General features: G+C 44.8%; 1 protein-coding gene across 4 annotated transcripts in view; it reads right to left on the bottom strand.

Annotated features, from left to right (window-relative positions):
- The window catches only part of BANP (BTG3 associated nuclear protein), a 927,800-nt gene that overhangs the window by 545,929 nt on the left and 362,472 nt on the right, over positions 1-19,399 (bottom strand). The window lies entirely within an intron of this gene.

The raw sequence follows: 19,399 nt of genomic DNA, 5'->3' as shown, positions 1-19,399 counted from the left end.
GGTACCATAGTGAGAGGAGCAGCATATCATAGGGCACAAAAGTGGAGCAAACACCATCACTTCCTCCTCTCTGAATTCACATTTTAGATGCCACTTCCAGAGCGCTGTCTAACACTGAGCTCAAATAGCACTGCTTCCTGTTTAAAGAGGCCCCACCTTGAATACCACCCCAACAGTCTCTGTCACAGGTGCAGAGCACTTTCCTATCACCCTATGGACTCCTGTGTAAAATGATCTACGCATCGTCTGTCACAGTCAGAAATGTTTAACCTCCTCTCCTCTCTTACAACCCCAGGTTTCATGTAACCACTCCACTAAGTTCCATGCATCATTTGATGTAAACTCTATGCATTATTTCTGATTGCCGAGGTTACCAAGTACATGGAAAATTAATGTCAAGAAAATATCTTTCTGACCCTATCAAGTGGCCTTTTCTCACTCCTGCTTCTACTGGTATTCCTCTCAGTGCTTCACCACGCCTCCCCATGCCTATAAGAATATACGTATGTTTGTACACACCCCAAGGAGTACATTTCAAAGTCACTCCTGGACAGTAACTGTAAAGACTCCATGGGCAGGAGATGTTTAAACAGGAGAACGGTTGTTTCACAAACTGTGGCCACCAGGACCAGCCACTGCTTGTAGTTATGTCACCCAAATGTGTTGTTGTAACTGAAGTCTTTTTTTGTATAAGACAACAAAGAACGACTACTAATACACGCTATCACAGGTCCAGATTGGTCGCTGTCACAACATGGATAGGTTATTATAATACGGCTTGCGCAGGGCCACAGTGGAAAGACCCTAGACAATTGAAATTGTGTACATCAAGTGGGATTCTTACATAATTGCATCACACATTTTGTTAACATTACAAACTATTTGAAATTTGCGGTCCCGGCATTTAAGTGAAGGTAGCCTGAATATGGGCTAAGGTAGCCCACAGGTCTAATGTGTACACAGCAAAGATCTGTGTGGCAGCAATGATTAACTGTTTGATTCCCAAATGGGCTAGCTTGGCCTTGGCTAGCTCTGAGCCTTTGAATGATATATCACGCCATCACTGCATGGAAGAGACAGACAGTCACTAAACTAACACACTGAGCCCAGACCGCCACTATCCCAGGTAGTGAGAACTTTCACAACCCAGCAAAAGGGGTGCCACAGCTTCCGATGACGCCATACAGAAGGCAAACGTGTGCAAAACAAACAGTGGAGAGATAATATATATGTTTTATCTAGTGTCTGTCGCTTGGTGTTTTCCTTGTCCTGGAGTCATGTCTTCTCATGGTTTTCTGTGTGATGCCATGTGTTTCCACAGGATTTTGTATGTCAGCTGGAAACAGGAGAAGCTACTCAGGGAATGAGGTGATAAAATCACACTGCTGGTGGGACACGCCACATACATAACTGATCACCTACCTTCTGTACTGATTTACATGGTAATAAATGCTTCAATATGTGTGTTTGCCTGCCTCGTGTGCTGTGCACCTGATTGTTCTCTTTAGATGACCTATTATCAGGGCCACTGGAATTATGCAGCAAATGGCAAGCAAAAGTATGTGGCAGAGGTGCCTGAATTATGTGGCTAGAAAGTACAAAATATGCTACTTAATGCTGCACACATTCAGTGGCAACATTATTTTGCTGCTTTGTCAATTAAAACACATTATTACGGTCTGAGGAAAGATTTCTCCTTATTAGTACCAGTTTAATGCATGACCACAAGTGTCAGCAACTAAAAAGTGACCATATGACCTACACAAAGGTTCTGCCTCCCTGCAGAATATGCCAGTCACAAAACTGCGTCATTCCAGTGCCCTTTCCTCTTACTAGCACGCACTGAGAGGAGCCACTGCATGCTTAATGTGGGCTACAGAAAATGATAGTTATAGTTTTACAATTATTGTTATTGCATTAGTTGTGTGATGGAGTTATGACAAGGAATGCACGCTTACAACTGCACTACGTATATATGATGCAGTCTAGGTTTCCAACACAGGAGTTAATATTACTCTAAAGTAATAATGATTCCTATTTATGACTTGAGAGGCACTGGGAATTTGTGGCTGGTGAAACATCTATTTATGCTTCACAGACTTGGACACATCCACTCTCAACATCACCACAACATTGATCTGTTTCAGAGCAGCGGTTCATGGCATCTTCAATACACAAACATATTCTTGTCACCTGTTTTGACTATTTCTTGACATCTTCTTTGACTTTATGAGAGGTCAGTGCTGAGTCACTGCCTGAGAAGGACATGACTGTCTTAGCTTATTCTTATTGTCTGTTATACGACTACACACCAGAAGTACAGTAATGCTGCATGCTTTATATTTTTTGCATTTGGGGATGCATAAGTTCCCCTTCAGAGGGAATATAGTGTAACCTAGCCCTATGGTGTAAGAAAGGTGCCTTATGGAGTCACCTAGTGGTTAGGTAAAATTATTGCCAATTTACCTTAAAAAAATATATGGGGACTGCACTATTGGTACAGTTTATTTTGTTTAAGGAGCTGAAAACTGCACTGCTCCCTGGCCCAGCTCTTCCAACAGGATATCTGTTGAATGGCTGGACCAAATTAATTTTCACATGGTTTGTTCCAGCCTGTAATGGCACAGACACGCTAAAAACAATAAAGCAGAATGTGCCTCACAATGTCTCAGAATATTGTATTCTAAATTACAATTCACACAGAGCTGCTTGCCAGCTGGAAAAGATCTGTGGGATTTCTCATTTATGGCTGTTCCACACAACAAACTGTGTCAAAACCGTAAAGGAGACCAAGTAGTAGAGTGATAAAACACAAGGCACCACCACTGCGGTATCCAGTGCCACACAGTAACTTGGACAGTGACCACCCTTGGCTGGATCAATGTCGACATCCTGGTCTGCAGGTATATTTTGAATGCAAACCTTTTCCCAGCACATAATTGGGCATCATGAGATTTACTTGTCAAATGATTTCCCGGGCAGCAGGAAGTTGGGCTTATGTGCCCTATAGCACTCATTGTCCGATTCACAGTCATTTGCATGTATAGGTTCAACTTACTTGTGTGCATGGTTTGATTTAGAAGAGTGGAATATGATTGTGAACTCAGGACTCAATTTACACACACATAACACTTGATTATGTAACATTAGGTTGGAGTAAATCTGCACTCATGAATGTAGAGTGTGCATTCCACTGTGGGATGTCATAGAGAATTTGTGCTCACTGACAAATGTATGAATTGGTAACTATTCACAAGCATTCTTTGCCTGGAAAAGTTACTTACTGTTGTTACAGACAGGAGTAAGTCATTTCTCAGTAGCAGAATGAGGGGAAGCAACCCTTAAACTTGTGGAGTCGTAGGAGATGTGGCTTTGCCACCGGGAAAAACATTTTCCTTCTGGAAAATAGGGAAAAAAGTTAGAAAAGGTAAATGTCTTAGTAATCATTTTTTCTCATATTAAATTGTTTTCCATGAGCAGTTCTGTATGTGTAGTTGCTTACGATTGTGAGTACTTCTGAAAAGTTGTGACTGTTGCAGGCTCCCAGGATTGCTTCTTGAAATCTTTGAGAATTCCAAAATCAGAATCATAAAACTCTTCCTTAATGGAGGAGTAAACTTAAGACTGTAGGTTTTCTTAGTGAATGTGGACCCTTGTGTCTGAAAAAAAACACACACAAGTGTAGAACATAACTGGAGGAACCAAGACTCCAGGCCAGGTGGCAGCCTAATGCCCCCTCCTCCATGTGAATATTTATACTACTGTTTCGTTTCTGCAATTCTAACTTGCCATCTAAAATGAAGCTGGTGGTTTCTGGTCAGACAATCTTTGTTTGCCTCTGTACACATATGTTTGGCCTAACTTGCTAGTTGCATGTCTTTGCATTCAGAAACAGTCGTCTGAGGTTCGGGCTGCAAAGTCATGGCTGCTTCATAACATCTTTGGGCTGGGTAGCTTTTCACTTCATAATTTGTATGGGCCTAAAGTACTTTATTTTCAAATATTTTGAACACTGGATTTTTCTACTTGCTGGAAATGCTTGCTTTGGGCCTCTGTCCTCGGTCTTCTCACTCAGAGAGGAGAGACGTCTGTGACCTCACGAGCTGATAGTGAGTGGCCTTTTTAATCTGCCTCTTTTGTTATTCTCTTTGTATACAGTCAATGATTTTAAAAGTTAGACTGGTATTGCCAATGTAGAGGAATAAGTCCTTTAAAAGTTTAACACACATAAATCTATGACTGGCCCCTTTTCTTGGCTCCTAACTCTTTTGACCTCCTCATTCTCCGGGTTAAATGCCATGAAGGTGTCTCTTTGTGGCTTGTTTGGTGCTATAAAAGTATAGGTAAGCACACTAGAAAGGGTTGCATCTCTAGGGTCTGTAGGAGTGAGGCAAAAACACTCCCAAGATGATGGCCTTGTTGTGTCCTCTCTCTCGTAGCGACAGGCCTGGGAGGGTTACTGTGGCACCTGGCATACATCCACTACTCTCCAAACCAAAACACATAGGTAAAAGACGTTGTCATTTACAACGCCAATAGTTCCAACTCTCACAAATGTGAGAAATATTGCATTGCAAATGCTTGTTTTCCTCTTTCTGTAACTTTCGTTCCTCTCTATCCTGCTCACCCTCATTCTGATCTTTTCCATTCTTCTTCCCCCAACAAGGTCTTCCTGGCACGGATGACTGTTTATGCCTGCCATGCACAAAATGGAATGCCTTTGCCGCACCTAAAACATCAGCCTTATCGCCCTCCCTCCTCGATGGGAGAGTCCATCTCCCTGGTTGTGATACTTCCTCTGTATCTTTATTTTCATAACTTTTCTCCTTTTATTAACTGACCTCTCGTACCGGTTCTGCCCACATTTGCCCTCCTGCACTAACTTATTCTCTTTCTCATCCGTCTTCTTCCTCTGAGCACTTCAGGTCATCGTGCAACCAAACTAAATCCCCTTTTTGTTACTATCATTTTAAGAATCAGAGTAGAGCCATGAATTGATGTCAGGTCTTTTGGTCAATTTGTGTTTTCTCCAAAACTAACTAATCCTCTTGACTGGCTTTGTTATTGTAACATTATTCAAGTTGAATGTTGTATAATAAACATTATGACCTTCATAACTTCCTGCTACAGGAACAAAATGGTCACCTAAAACGCAAGCATACCTCTAAACAATGCTGTTGAGACGGGAATGTCCTATGGATGGTATACAGTTGTGAATCTCTGCCATAGGTGCCCGACTGCATGTATATCATATCCTGGTTCTTGACTATGGCGCTAACCACACTTCAATCTAGTATGTGCACAGAGGTCACGGCCTGTCCCTTGACACAAGTATAATCCTGGGCCTGCCCTGCGACCTGGAGGAACACACCATGCATTCCCTCATTGTACAGAGGCAACTACTGTCCCTGTCATGGGTTTAGAGATGTTCTGGCAGGGTACCGTGTTTTGTGAATCCATAGCAGTGACCACACCTTTTGTGTGATTGTGTGAACTACAGTAATGAAGACCTGTGAAATCCATTTTGGATATTCAAACCCTGGCTCTGTGGACAAGATGGAGAGGTGGTTTATTTTCCAGACAGTGGAGAGTGAAGTGGGGAAAGAGGAAACGTCAGTCCTTTGGAAATTCAATTTGCATTTACTTAAGAGAAGCTGCTGTTTAGTCTTTCTGAAGCACTGACATTTGATAGATCATGGGGTGAAGGGTGGGGCTGAAGTCTCTGTCGTTCCAGGTGAAAGGGACCCCTTAGGTGATGCCAGCCTGGTGTTTTTTCCCGATTACTCTTTAGTACGGTTGATGACAGCTAGGTGCGTAAAGCTCACATAGCTTTGTGCCTCCTTTGTGGGTGCTCTAGGCTGAATACTACTCTCTTGTGAGGATATCACTTTACACAAAGTATGCTTCTTGACAGCAACCTGAAAAATATACTAAAAAGCAACACCACCCCAAACTGGTTCTGAAAGTGCATACAAAGAATACACATCTATCTGCTTTGACTGTATAAACATGGGACCCCCTGACCCACCTGATGTTCCAGTTCCATGTTCTCTATGACTGCAGAAGGGAGTGCTCCACAGAATATTCACTCAGAGGACTACTATGCAACAAGAGCTGGAGGTTGCCCGACAGCTAAATTCTGAGAAGGGGACATCACCAGAGTCCACCCCTTGCCGCAAGAACTGATTACCTATCCTGAAGCTTCTATAAGTCAGCTTGCCTGCTGAGAGAGGAAAGATGCCTGTCAATCCTGTAGGAGTTACTTCCAGGAGGTCTGAGATGCAGCATAATCCCCAAAGCAGTGGGTCTATAGAAAGGGAAGAATGTGGAAAGCAAGCCTTGTGCCATGGGGCCAGCCAGCCCTAGACTCTACAGTGTGATTCCTGGCAGAAACTGTGTATCTGTGGCAGGACCAGTGTTAGACTTGGCATCCTTTACGTGGTCTCCCCTAACTTTTTGCCTCTATTTCCCAGGTTGTTGATGTGTGCTGGACTTTGCTGTTTTCGTTACTCTGGGCACTTTACCACTTCTAACCAGTGCTAAAGTGCAAGTACTCCTATATAAAATGTATATGTAATTGGCTTTCCATGATTGGCATATTTGATTTACTGGTAAGTCACTAGTACAGTGCACTAGAGGTGGCCAAGGCCTGTAACCCAAATGCTACTAGTGGGCCTGCAGCACTTGTTGTGCCACCCACAGTAGTAGCTCTGTAAACATGGCTCAGGCCTACCACTGCAGTGTCTGTGTGTGCAGTTTAAACTGCCAATTCGACTTAGCAAGTGTACCCACTTGCCAGGCTTAAACCTTCCCTTTTTATACATGTAAGACACCCCTAAGGTAGGCCGTAGGTAACCCCAGGGGCACGGTGCAGTGTATGTAAAAGATGGGTCACGTACTTATGTGTTTTACATGTCCTGACAGCGAAATACTGCCAAATTCGGTTTTCAGTGTTGCACGGCCTATCTCTCTCATAGGTTAACATGGAGGCTGCCTTTAAATCTGATTAAAGAGTAGATTCTCTTTGGAAGCAGATAGAAATGTGGAGTTTAGGGTCTAGTAAAGTTGGTTTTTAGATTATGTGTTGGAAAATGCCACTTTTAGAAAGTAGGAATTTTCTTGCTTATACCACTCTGTGTGTTTTGTGGATTCCCTGTCTGGGTCAGTTTGACAGTTGGGCTGCTTGCACCTCTCTCTAGACAACGACACAAAGGTGGCTGGGGTATAGCCCGCATATTCTGATAAGCCATCTGTGTTAGAGGGGAAGGGAGGACTGGGCATTCACACCTAGCTGGGCTGTGCTTGGCTTTTCACAATGCAGTCTCCGACCTCCTGGTTAGTGGCTGGGGCCTGGCCTGGACAAGAAAGGATTTCAGACACTTGAGACTTTACTTTGAAGTGGGATTACTTCAAAGGCAGAAAGGGGTATACTAAGACCACCCAAAACCCCAGACTTTATATTACTTCAAGGATTCAAGAGGTACCTTTGCCTGGAGAACATCTGAAGAGCTGAGGAGAACTGCTGCCTGTGACTGTGCTTTGTGTAGCTATCCTGCAGTTGCTAATTCTTCCTTTGCACGGGGACAGAGGCTGGCCTTTGTTGCATTCCTGCTTGAGAAGTGACTCCAATGGCTTGAAGTAGAGCTTGCCTCCTGTTTAGAAGCCTCAGGGACAGCAAAGGCTTCAACAACCAGACCTGAGTCTACTTGCTGTGGACTCTAGCTTGTCAGAGGGTGCCATTGCAGTTCCTGGACCCCTGAAAGTGAATTCCTGGTGATAAAAGTCAGTCTACAGACACCAGACGACGACATGCAACTTTGCTAAGGGCCCTGCTGCCCAGAACCGCAACACCACTTGCCCTAAGGCCGTGGACCTCACTGGAGTGCAAATCTGGCGACCGTGTGAGCTTACGCCGCTACCCCGGAGCCGCGGTGTCGCTTGCCCCGATCCCTTGGACTTCGTAGAAGCCTGATGACCCTGTAGGCCTCACGTCGTTGCGACGGCTAAACCTGCCCGACTTCGCTGACATTGGAGTGTCGTAAGTCCAACATAGGTGACGTTCTGACACATCGCAGCCCTGATGGCCCTGTGATGTCATCGTGACACAGTGAGGTCGCTCCGAAGCATCATAACCCCGCCTGACTTCACATCTGCTGCAACCAAGAGACCGACTCTGCATCCGACGGCACCTCACCTCCACCGCCCTGTAGAAAAGACCCAAAGCCGCTGCGTGACGCTGCAGTCTTCCTGCCCCGTGGTGCAGGAACCAATGCCACAACGGATTCAGCAAAGCCGCTCTCCCAGATTCCGTGCACCGGCCTGTTTTCTGCTTGTTCTAAAGCTACTGTACCTGGGGGGGTCGACCGACTCCGTGAACGACTTCGTTACGATGCCGTCTTTTACCAACTTGCAGTGTTTTCACCTCAGATCACTGCTTTCTTGCTTGCCTTTAAATTCGTATTTTTACCTGTATATTGTGGATTTTAATCGTATTTGGTCTTGAATATTTAGATAAAATATTTAATATTTTTCTAAACCTGTGTTGTGTCATTTTGTAGTGGTTCACTTTAGTACTGTGTGTGTTGGCACAAATACCTAACACATTGCCTCTGAAGTTAAGCCCGCCTGCTCGCGCCAAGCTAACAATGGGGAGAGGCGGGGTTAACTGAGTGGGATTCTCCTTTACCCGGACTAGAGTGAGGGTCCTTGCTTGGACAGGGGGTAACCTGACTGCCAACTAAAGACCCCATTTGTAACAACCAGCGTCACTGAACTCTAGCTGTGGAGTTTAAGTGAGACCTGAGCTGCTGCGCCAGAACTGTGAAATCCTGGCATGTTCTGGACCCATTGCACATACATCCAGTCGCTGTGTGATCCAGATCTGCTTGAAGCACGATCCACTATCTAACCAGCAGGGCCTATTCAAGGCCTCACCACCTCCTCAAGCCGAGGCATACCAATACGGCCCCAATGAGCACGAGTGGGGCTGCTCTGAGTACCGAACATACCAACCATGAGGAAATCTAGCACACTCCTCAGACGTGACTGCTGAGGAGGCTGAAAGGAACTGTAGACTCACGCTAAGCTTGGAACAGGGTAAAACGATCATCAGAGGATCCGGGTGACTTCGCCAGAAGAGCTGTCCCATTCACAGACGGAAAGGGACTCACTGAGATAAAACTAGTACAGTGCTAATCAGCACCTGAGCCTAATCATGCTAGAAAGCGACCCCATTACGGAACCACCTGGACTATCAGACTCCACAGTGAAACAGGCACTGATCAACTTTAGCACCAGAACCCTAAATTGCATCATCTATAATTCCATGTGTTGTATTTAATTCTAGTACATATTAAAGCACTTTTCTTCCTGAAAGTCAAGCACTGAGTTTGACAATCATTTATCACACGTTTTTCAGAGTAAAGTACCTTTGTTCAGTGCTGAGCTAGAGCATCCCCACAGTACCTCCTTGGGAAGACTGTTACTACTTGTTATTGTTACCACTGAAAGAATGAGAGCTAAAAGGGCTGGAGATGGCCCAGCAGGACGGATCCCGGGACATCAGAGGCAAACTATCTCAACTGCCATGGTTGAGGCCGAGTAGCCCCTGTTTAGCTAGTGGCATACCAAAAGGTGTCCGACAGCTCTTCTAAGCAGAGCAATATGAGCAATCAAACATACACTATCAGAAGGTTCTACTGTATGTCTTTTTCTTAGGAGAATTTGTTTTACTTCCATTTGGCGCATCATTTGCCCTTTTCAAAGCGTTCTTGAAGTAGTCTTTGTTCAAACCCATGACTGCCCCATTTGGTGCCCTGTGGCCTTACCTACAGTCGGGACCATAATATTTAATGCAAGGGATCTCATTGATACCATCCTGGTCGCAATAAACTGCTCCAGGGTTTCCACAGGACTGTCCAAGGTGCAAGTGCCATCTCTGCATCAAGTGAACACAGTTAAGGTATGACAGACGTTTCTGTGCGTTGGATTGTTAGGAAAGCAGAGCTAGGTGGATGGGAACACAGTAAGAATAAAGAGATTTGTGAGGTGCTGAGCATCCTCAGAGAATACACACCAGATGTAGGAAAGTACCATCTTGCCTGGCATGTTACCCCCATTTTTCACTGTATATATGTTGTTTTAGTTGTATGTGTCACTGGGACCCTGGTAACCCAGGGCCCCAGTGCTCATAAGTGTGCCTGAATGTGTTACCTGTGTAGTGACTAACTGTCTCACTGAGGCTTTGCTAATCAGAACCTCAGTGGTTATGCTCTCTCATTTCTTTCCAAATTGTCACTGACAGGCTAGTGACCATTTTTACCAACTTACATTGGCTTACTGGAACACCCTTATAATTCCCTAGTATATGGTACTGGGGTACCCAGGGTATTGGGGTTCCAGGAGATCCCTATGGGCTGCAGCATTTCTTTTGCCACCCATAGGGAGCTCTGACAATTCTTACACAGGCCTGCCACTGCAGCCTGAGTGAAATAACGTCCACGTTATTTCACAGCCATTTTACACTGCACTTAAGTAACTTATAAGTCACCTATATGTCTAACCTTTACCTGGTAAAGGTTAGGTGCAAAGTTACTTAGTGTGAGGGCACCCTGGCACTAGCCAAGGTGCCCCCACATTGTTCAGAGCCAATTCCCTGAACTTTGTGAGTGCGGGGACACCATTACACGCGTGCACTACATATAGGTCACTACCTATATGTAGCTTCACCATGGTAACTCCGAATATGGCCATGTAACATGTCTATGATCATGGAATTGCCCCCTCTATACCATCCTGGCATAGTTGGCACAATCCCATGATCCCAGTGGTCTGTAGCACAGACCCTGGTACTGCCAAACTGCCCTTCCTGGGGTTTCACTGCAGCTGCTGCCAACCCCTCAGACAGGCAGCTGCCCTCCTGGGGTCCAGCCAGGCCTGGCCCAGGATGGCAGAACAAAGAACTTCCTCTGAGAGAGGGTGTGACACCCTCTCCCTTTGGAAAATGGTGTGAAGGCAGGGGAGGAGTAGCCTCCCCCAGCCTCTGGAAATGCTTTGTTGGGCACAGAGGTGCCCAATTCTGCATAAGCCAGTCTACACCGGTTCAGGGACCCGTTAGCCCCTGCTGTGGCGCGAAACTGGACAAAGGAAAGGGGAGTGACCACTCCCCTGACCTGCACCTCCCCTGGGAGGTGTCCAGAGCTCCTCCAGTGTGCTCCAGACCTCTGCCATCTTGAAAACAGAGGTGCTGCTGGCACACTGGACTGCTCTGAGTGGCCAGTGCCACCAGGTGACGTCAGAGACTCCTGCGGATAGGCTCCTTCAGGTGTTAGTAGCCTATCCTCTCTCCTAAGTAGCCAAACCCTCTTTTCTGGCTATTTAGGGTCTCTGTCTCTGGGGAAACTGTAGATAACGAATGCAAGAGCTCATCCGAGTTCCTCTGCATCTCTCTCTTCACCTTCTGATAAGGAAACGACCGCTGACCGCGCTAGAAGCCTGCAAACCTGCAACATAGTAGCAAAGACGACTACTGCAACTCTGTAACGCTGATCCTGCCGCCTTCTCGACTGTTTTCCTGCTTGTTCATGCTGTGGGGGTAGCCTGCCTCCTCTCTGCACCAGAAGCTCCAAAGAAATCTCCCGTGGGTCGACGGAATCTTCCCCCTGCAACCGCAGGCACCAAAAAGCTGCATTACCGGTCCCTTGGGTCTCCTCTCAGCACGACGAGCGAGGTCCCTCGAATCCAGCGACTCTGTCCAAGTGACCCCCACAGTCCAGTGACTCTTCAGCCCAAGTTTGGTGGAGGTAAGTCCTTGCCTCACCTCGCTGGGCTGCATTGCTGGGAACCGCGACTTTGCAGCTACTCCGGCCCCTGTGCACTTCCGGCGGAAATCCTTTGTGCACAGCCAAGCCTGGGTCCACGGCACTCTAACCTGCATTGCACGACTTTCTAAGTTGGTCTCCGGCGACGTGGGACTCCTTTGTGCAAATTCGGCGAGCACCGTTTCACGCATCCTCGTAGTGCCTGTTTCTGGCACTTCTCCGGGTGCTACCTGCTTCAGTGAGGGCTCTTTGTCTTGCTCGACGTCCCCTCTCTCTTCAGGTCCAATTTGCGACCTCCTGGTCCCCAGCAGCGTCCAAAAACGCCAAACGCACGATTTGCGTGTAGCAAGGCTTGTTGGCGTCCTTCCGGCGGGAAAACACTTCTGCACGACTCTCCAAGGCGAGAGGGATCCGTCCACCAAAGGGGAAGTCTCTAGCCCTTTTCGTTCCTGCAGAAACCTCAGCTTCTTCTGTCCAGTCGAAGCTTCTTTGCACCCGCAGCTGGCATTTCCTGGGCATCTGCCCATCTCCGACTTGCTTGTGACTTTTGGACTTGGTCCCCTTGTTCCACAGGTACCCTAGATTGGAAATCCACAGTTGTTGCATTGCTGGTTTGTGTCTTTCCTGCATTATTCCTCTAACACGACTATTTTGTCCTTAGGGGAACTTGAGTGGACTTTGCACTCACTTTTCAGGGTCTTGGGGAGGGTTATTTTTCTAACTCTCACTATTTTCTAATAGTCCCAGCGACCCTCTACAAGGTCACATAGGTTTGGGGTCCATTCGTGGTTCGCATTCCACTTTTGGAGTATATGGTTTGTGTTGCCCCTATCCCTATGTTTCCCCATTGCATCCTATTGTAACTATACATTGTTTGCACTGTTTTCTAAGACTATACTGCATATTTTTGCTATTGTGTATATATATCTTGTGTATATTTCCTATCCTCTCACTGAGGGTACACTCTAAGATACTTTGGCATATTGTCATAAAAATAAAGTGCCTTTATTTTTAGTATAACTGTGTATTGTGTTTTCTTATGATATTGTGCATATGACACTAAGTGGTACTGTAGTAGCTTCACACGTCTCCTAGTTCAGCCTAAGCTGCTCTGCTAAGCTACCATTATCTATCAGCCTAAGCTGCTAGACACTCTATACACTAATAAGGGATAACTGGGCCTGGTGCAAGGTGCAAGTACCCCTTGGTACTCACTACAAGCCAGTCCAGCCTCCTACACCAGATAATGATGGAAATTGGTGAAAAAATTAAAAAAGATAAAATATATACATTTGCTTGAAAAAACATTCATAACCAAAGGATTTCAGAGTAAAGTGAACTTCAAGTAATAGCTGTGGTATTGTTACAAATACATAAAAAATGTGACGATGATGCTGTGGTAATAAAATCTCTGCCTTGTTTACGGTTTAAATATGTGACATTTTGAGGTGCTTCTTAGGGCATATAAAATAAGTGCATGCGATATCTGTTTAATGAGTTCCAAGAATATTGTCTGAGTATTCAGTTTATATTAAGAATAAAACCACAGGACAAAAATAGTCTACCCAGAAATGACTTTAAATTTTCTGAAATAACACGGTATATCTATGGAGGCTCGTTCAGACTTTCCATCCTCGGTGATAATCGGAAACAATTTTGAGTTAAAGCAAACGCTCCCTTATATCTATGGAAGTAAACCATAGTGGCTCGTTTCTCTGTTTTGACAGTTTGCAAAAGTATTTAATGGCTCAAAAAGGTCCTCAGAGCCAACACATATAATGAAAAAAAAAAAACAGTTGGAAACTGGTTATGTGGGGGTCGAGGTTGTAATTTTCGACTTGAATTGTGGACCAAAGCAAAAATTGGGGTTATATAGCAGAGGTTGTTGAGCTGCTCTGTACATCTTATGCAAAATGGGAGCACAGGAACCAACTCTGCGCCCCCATGGTCAAGTATTCGGTATGTCGAGCACTAGGAAACAAGCAACCAGTAAAAGGAGCGCTTTACCTCTCGCCCCGAATCAGGAATCCCACAATTTTAGCTGCAAACTCCAAACATGCCTCCTTTGGCCTACGGAATCAAGTATTGTGCTGCAGCAGTTATGGTTTCTACTATTTTAGTGCCTGACCAACAATTGAATATCAATGCTAATATTATTGTTGTCACGGACCTTCATCGGTTTTTTGCATCCATTTAATTTGTGTGCCCTGGGATTATATTAAATGTACACAGTGGCAATGATGCCTGCATCAAACACTCCTGAAAATGTGTGCCCAGTACAATATGATGCAGTGCAGGCTGAGAACATTTTAGGGAAAAAGACTTACCCAAAAAAGTCTCTAAATGAACACTAAAAAAAGCATGCAAATAACTTTTAGGTTCCGAGTTATTTTTAGATTCGACTTTGATAAGTTGTGTGTAAAATGAATAAGTACTGCAAAACGTCTACTCAGAGTTGGTGGATGCAGTCCCTGGTGTAGGGCCACACTAGAGAACCCAAAGCTGCGCTGCCCCTTCAGGGAGATTTAACGCTAGTTATTATTACTGCCAGGCCCGGGGGTGGCACCTGGCGTCTTCTTTGGTACGCCCGCTGGTGGCCTAGTAGGAAGAGAAAGTTGACAGGAAGTCAAGATGGCCTTTTTTATTTTCTCTTGCTCCAGGCACTTCACAGTAAAAATGAGGCTGGGGTCATGCTTAGCCTATGTCACCTGCCTCGCCATTTTGGTGAATCAACGTCCCCTGCAGTGTCAAGTGGATAAAGAAAGCTTTGTTGGAGTTTGGACTGGTTTGCTCTGGTTCTTCCATGCAAGGCAAATATGAGGGTTTAAAAGGGTCAAGAAGAACTTCGACAACACCAAGAAACGTGAAACTGGTGAAAAAGAAGCAGGCCGATGGGCTTCCAGCGGCAATCCAACCACTAAATAACATCTTTCATGCTCACGGTTGCACAAGGGCTGGTGGTCCATGGAAATACCCAGGCCTAGGCCCGAAACCTACATGCTGTCATGAAAGGAGGCCAGAGCTTGCAAAAAGCATGAAATTAGGGGCACCTGTGAAGCAACTGATGGACTGAGAAAAATCATATCCATGGAAGGATTACCCCAAGAGATATCATGAAATCGATGAAATTGTAGGTCTCAGACAAAACAAGTTACCAGCAGCAATATTGATGTTGGAGAGGTAAAATTAATGTTCACTCAATCTAGAGCAATGAACTGTGCTGTCTCATGGGTAGTCCAGCTGGTGGCCGGATTTACATGCATCTCCTGGCTGTGCTGCTTCGGTGCCTCCCCTGAAAGGATACGATGTCTAGGAAAGAGGGAAATGAACAGGAATGTGATGGAAGCATTTTCCTTCACACTTGTAAAACAGAATGTATGATGTAACTGCTGCCTTGGAGAATATTCCTGGAATACATCTGCTCCTGGAGCCTAGGTCTGATTATTTTAGGAACAGGACTGGATGTGATTTTTGAGGCTGGCATGAGGGGAAGCAGCCCAGCCCAGCACAGCATCAGCACCGCCGCAGACTGTGGAATTATATAATACAATCAAACGGGGTAGCAGGGAACCAAAATAAACGCTTCCACAGCAATTAAACAATATCTGCGGCTGGTTTGTAAGGAGCTTCAAACATTTATTGTTTTAAATCAGTCTACTTAATTAGCCCGGGAACTTCGTAACTGTAAAAGTTCAATAGGCCATTGATTCACTGTGAGAACTCTAGACTGCGGCCTTTATTAACATGGGAACGTTATGTAAAGAATGAAACCGAGTTTACAGTGGAGCTAAAGGGAATTAAAACAAGCAACGCGTCAACACCGCCACAAGCTGCCAAACGAAAAGGGAAGAGGCTGTATAACAAGCAAGTTGCACAACATAGTTTGTACAAAACAGTGAAAGCAGCTGCTCGGCTGAGTCGCCGAGGCACCAGAGTCTGTAATGCAGAATTCCACAGCTTGACGTGCACTGCAAACCGAGGCCTGGCCGCCATGTTGAAGAAAAACTCCGATTTAGGGGTCGGATGGACTAGTTTTAGTGCTGTGTTAACAGTTACCAGGAGCACGCGTGGAACTACTCGAATTACAAGCACACTTTTGCATCTGAAACTTACGGTAAACGTTCTTGCACAGGTGAAATAACAAAATAGGAAAATCATGCACTGTAAGTTACATTAGAAAATAGCTAGACTGCTCACCTTCATACCCACTGCCCTCCTTTCCGCTGCTTCAAGCATATGCAGTGATTGCACAATGGGTCTTCATCCTCGACCAGGGCTGAGGAAGAGGAACAGTGCAACCAATGACCAACCCCAAGTCGGCCTGGGGCTGAGACGCAGCAGTGGGTATAAACTGAGTGTCACCTACAATCAATATTTCTGAATTATCATGTGTTAGTGGGTGCAGTATAAGGCTAGCACAGAGAGGGATTTGAAGGGATACACAGTCCTACAAAGACTCGGCAGAATTGCCCCATGAGTAGCCGAAGTCTCCTTGGGAGGCAGAAGCCAAGCTCCTGCAGGACTGAGAGGTAGGTGGACACTACATCACCTTACAAAGAGCAGGGTTACAATTCAAACAATCACCTGAGCCAACCACATGAACGTTCTTGCTATAACTGCACTGCTGAATTTAGACGGACCAGTGGTCACCTTCTAAACAGCAGGGATACAAACCCAGGATTACATAAACCAGCAGCCTGGAGTAGAATCCATGAGAAATAGAAGGGACTGGGACTCTAAGAAGCAAGAAGGCTTATGCAGTAAGACTGCAGTTTAGAATACCCTATTTTAAGAGTTATTTTTGAGCATGAGTGCACCGTGGAGCTTCATCGCAAACTAGTAAGTGACACCGGTGTGATGAGAAGACAAGGGCACACAACTCTAATGGTTTCTCAGAGCACCACCTCTTTACAGAAGGACTTTATACGCATACGATTTGGTCAAAGCAGCAGCATTTGTTCCCTTTCTTGCCAGGGCTTTCGAATTTAATACACAAGCTAAAAAAAAAAGGTACTGCCATGTATCATTGTGGGCCACGGAAGCTGAAAACAGAAACAGAAGCACACCTGGTTCACCCAATATAAGGCGGTTCTTGATGCAACTAAATGCAAAGTGGTTCTTGATACAAACTTTGCTGCCTGATCTCAGCTGTTCAAGAGTTTCTAAATCTCCAGTGTTTACATGGTAAAAAGTCTATCACATCTCAAGTATTAAACTGGATTCTCATGTGTTCTCAAAATGCCAGTAAAATGTGTTTTTGAGTTTAGGGAGTCTTTTAGAGGTTGGTCGAACGGTATGAGTCAGAAGACCCTTCAATCCCTAGGTTTTCCTGCCTCATTTGCTTTTTGGCTGGGTTCACGATATACAAATACACAATAGACATATACATACATGCATACATACTGCCCATCACAAAAAAAATCCAAACTGAAGGATTTCATTACATATATTTTAAAATGTGCAATGATTCTTAACCCGGGGACCCCAGGCCGCTGGGGTTCTGCGATGCCCACTCAGGAGATCTGGATTGTTTACAAAATGAAACAATAGTAGCAGATTAAGGAAGTATACATACATAAAGAAAGCACCATTGAAACATCCAAAACATTATGTAAATGTGAAGGAATTTCTAAATTGGAGACTAAAAATGAAGTTGACATCCCTATCTTGATTTGTGGGTGTAGCTTCCAGCAGTTATTCAGTTGGGCTCTACAGCAATCAAGGTTAAGCACCACTGGTGTGGCACATTAGGAGCAATCCGTAGGAGGAGGTATACACATGCCACACTTGCAGGCATAACTTGAAACTGCCACTGAAAGGCACTGGACTGGGTGACTAGTATGACATTTAACACATTGAGCAACTCATTTTTTTTTACACTTTAGATGAGGATAAAGTAAGAATCATCCTCCCCATCTAGGCTTAGTCCATCCTAATAAGGTTCATTTAAGAGCTATAAGTATGTACAGCTGCTGCATCACTGTGGTACTTGGCAAAGTGATCATAATTAATTTCATGTGGAGAACTCACAGACCTACCAGAAAGTAGTATTTTGATCCTATTATACCAAAAAAACATTACTAATCCAAAATGCATTAAAATGCAGTTTGCACTAATTGTCAACATAAATCTTGGAGGTGGGAAGGCAGCCATATTGCCCTTCTCCTATAAAGAGGTTATTAAAACCTTTCTTCTTTTAAATAAAGTAACTTGGCCTGCACTACTTCTTAAGGAGATCTTTATAACAACCAATGCCACAGTCCAGTCGTTTCTGCATATGAAGCAAAGGTTGCAGAAAAAGTGCCATGAGCAGCATTTAGGTGTAAATCTAAAGACTGACCACCTGCTTGCTGAAATCCAGCACAGTTTGTAAGAACGCAAAGGCCTCAAAGCTCTTCCAATACAAGTCTGCCTCGGTGCACGTACTGCTTAATAAAAGCATAAATTAGTAGTCCCTCTGTATGAAAAGTATGAGACTTCCACTTAAGGTCACAGCATGCTCAACGATATTTGCTTAAAGTACTTCCATGTGAAGAAAACTTTACTTAGCTGCGGTAACACTCAATTTTTGCTCTTCCTTCAAGGCAAACAGAATAACTGGCATCCACAATCAATAGTGCAGTATTACACATCAATTGTGACCTTATTAATCTCTTCCCATAATGCATCCATGCAACAGTACAGCTGGGGGGATAGAAAGATCCTTACCAAAGGCAAGTGGCTTACTTCTTATGGATATTTTTACCTGCAGATTCCTCGACCTGTAGATTAGATTACCAAGCAGTAAACTTATTTGGAGGAGGGCTGAAGGAAAGTTAAAATAGGAAGTCTTGCAAGAGGGATCTGGCAAACTGACTGTCCCTATGTACTTCAAAATTCAAGCAGTAATCCTTAGCAAAAGTGTGTAGGAATGCCAAAGAAGCTGCTTTGCAAATCTCTATGATGGGAACTCCCTCTGGCAAGGGCAGAAGATGATTATTTGGCTCTGGTAGAATGTGCTTTGATCACTTGCCGGAGGCAAGTTCTTAGCCAGAGCATAACAGGTCTTCATGTAGAAGATGGTCCATTTGTACAGAGTTCACTTATGGACAGAGTATGGTTATGGACCACTTTGCCTTTCTTGGAATCCGAGTACCCAATGAAGAGCTGGCCATCCAATTGTATAACTCTAGTGCAGTCTAGGTAAAATCTACCAATCTTTCAGGGACAAAGGATGTGAACAGTGAAATGGAGAGTGTGAATTGCAGAATTTGGGATTAATGGGCCTATGAATTGTCCACATTGTTGCCTGCACACCATGAAAGAAAACTGTTCCGTGTCCTAGAGTAAACTGATTTTGTGAAGGGGCGGTGAGTTGACAGAATGATGTCCACCACCTCCGGAGGAAGCTGAAAGAAGCTTAAATGTCTCTGCTGAATTTCCAGAAATGAAAGCATAGGCCTTAGAGATTAGTGGGGGGGGGGGCAATATTCCCCCTGACTGGGAGACAAGGTCCCGTCTGAATGTTAGCATGCATGGGGGGCATATAGGGAATGAAGAGTATGAGGGGAGAAGTGTAGTGCAGCTGGAAGTTTTACCTC

Source organism: Pleurodeles waltl, chromosome 12 (genome assembly GCF_031143425.1).
Source record: "Pleurodeles waltl isolate 20211129_DDA chromosome 12, aPleWal1.hap1.20221129, whole genome shotgun sequence".
Classification (NCBI taxonomy): Eukaryota; Metazoa; Chordata; class Amphibia; order Caudata; family Salamandridae; genus Pleurodeles; species Pleurodeles waltl.
The sequence above is the reverse complement of the archived record's forward strand: the minus strand, read 5'-3'. Positions and strand labels throughout refer to the sequence as shown.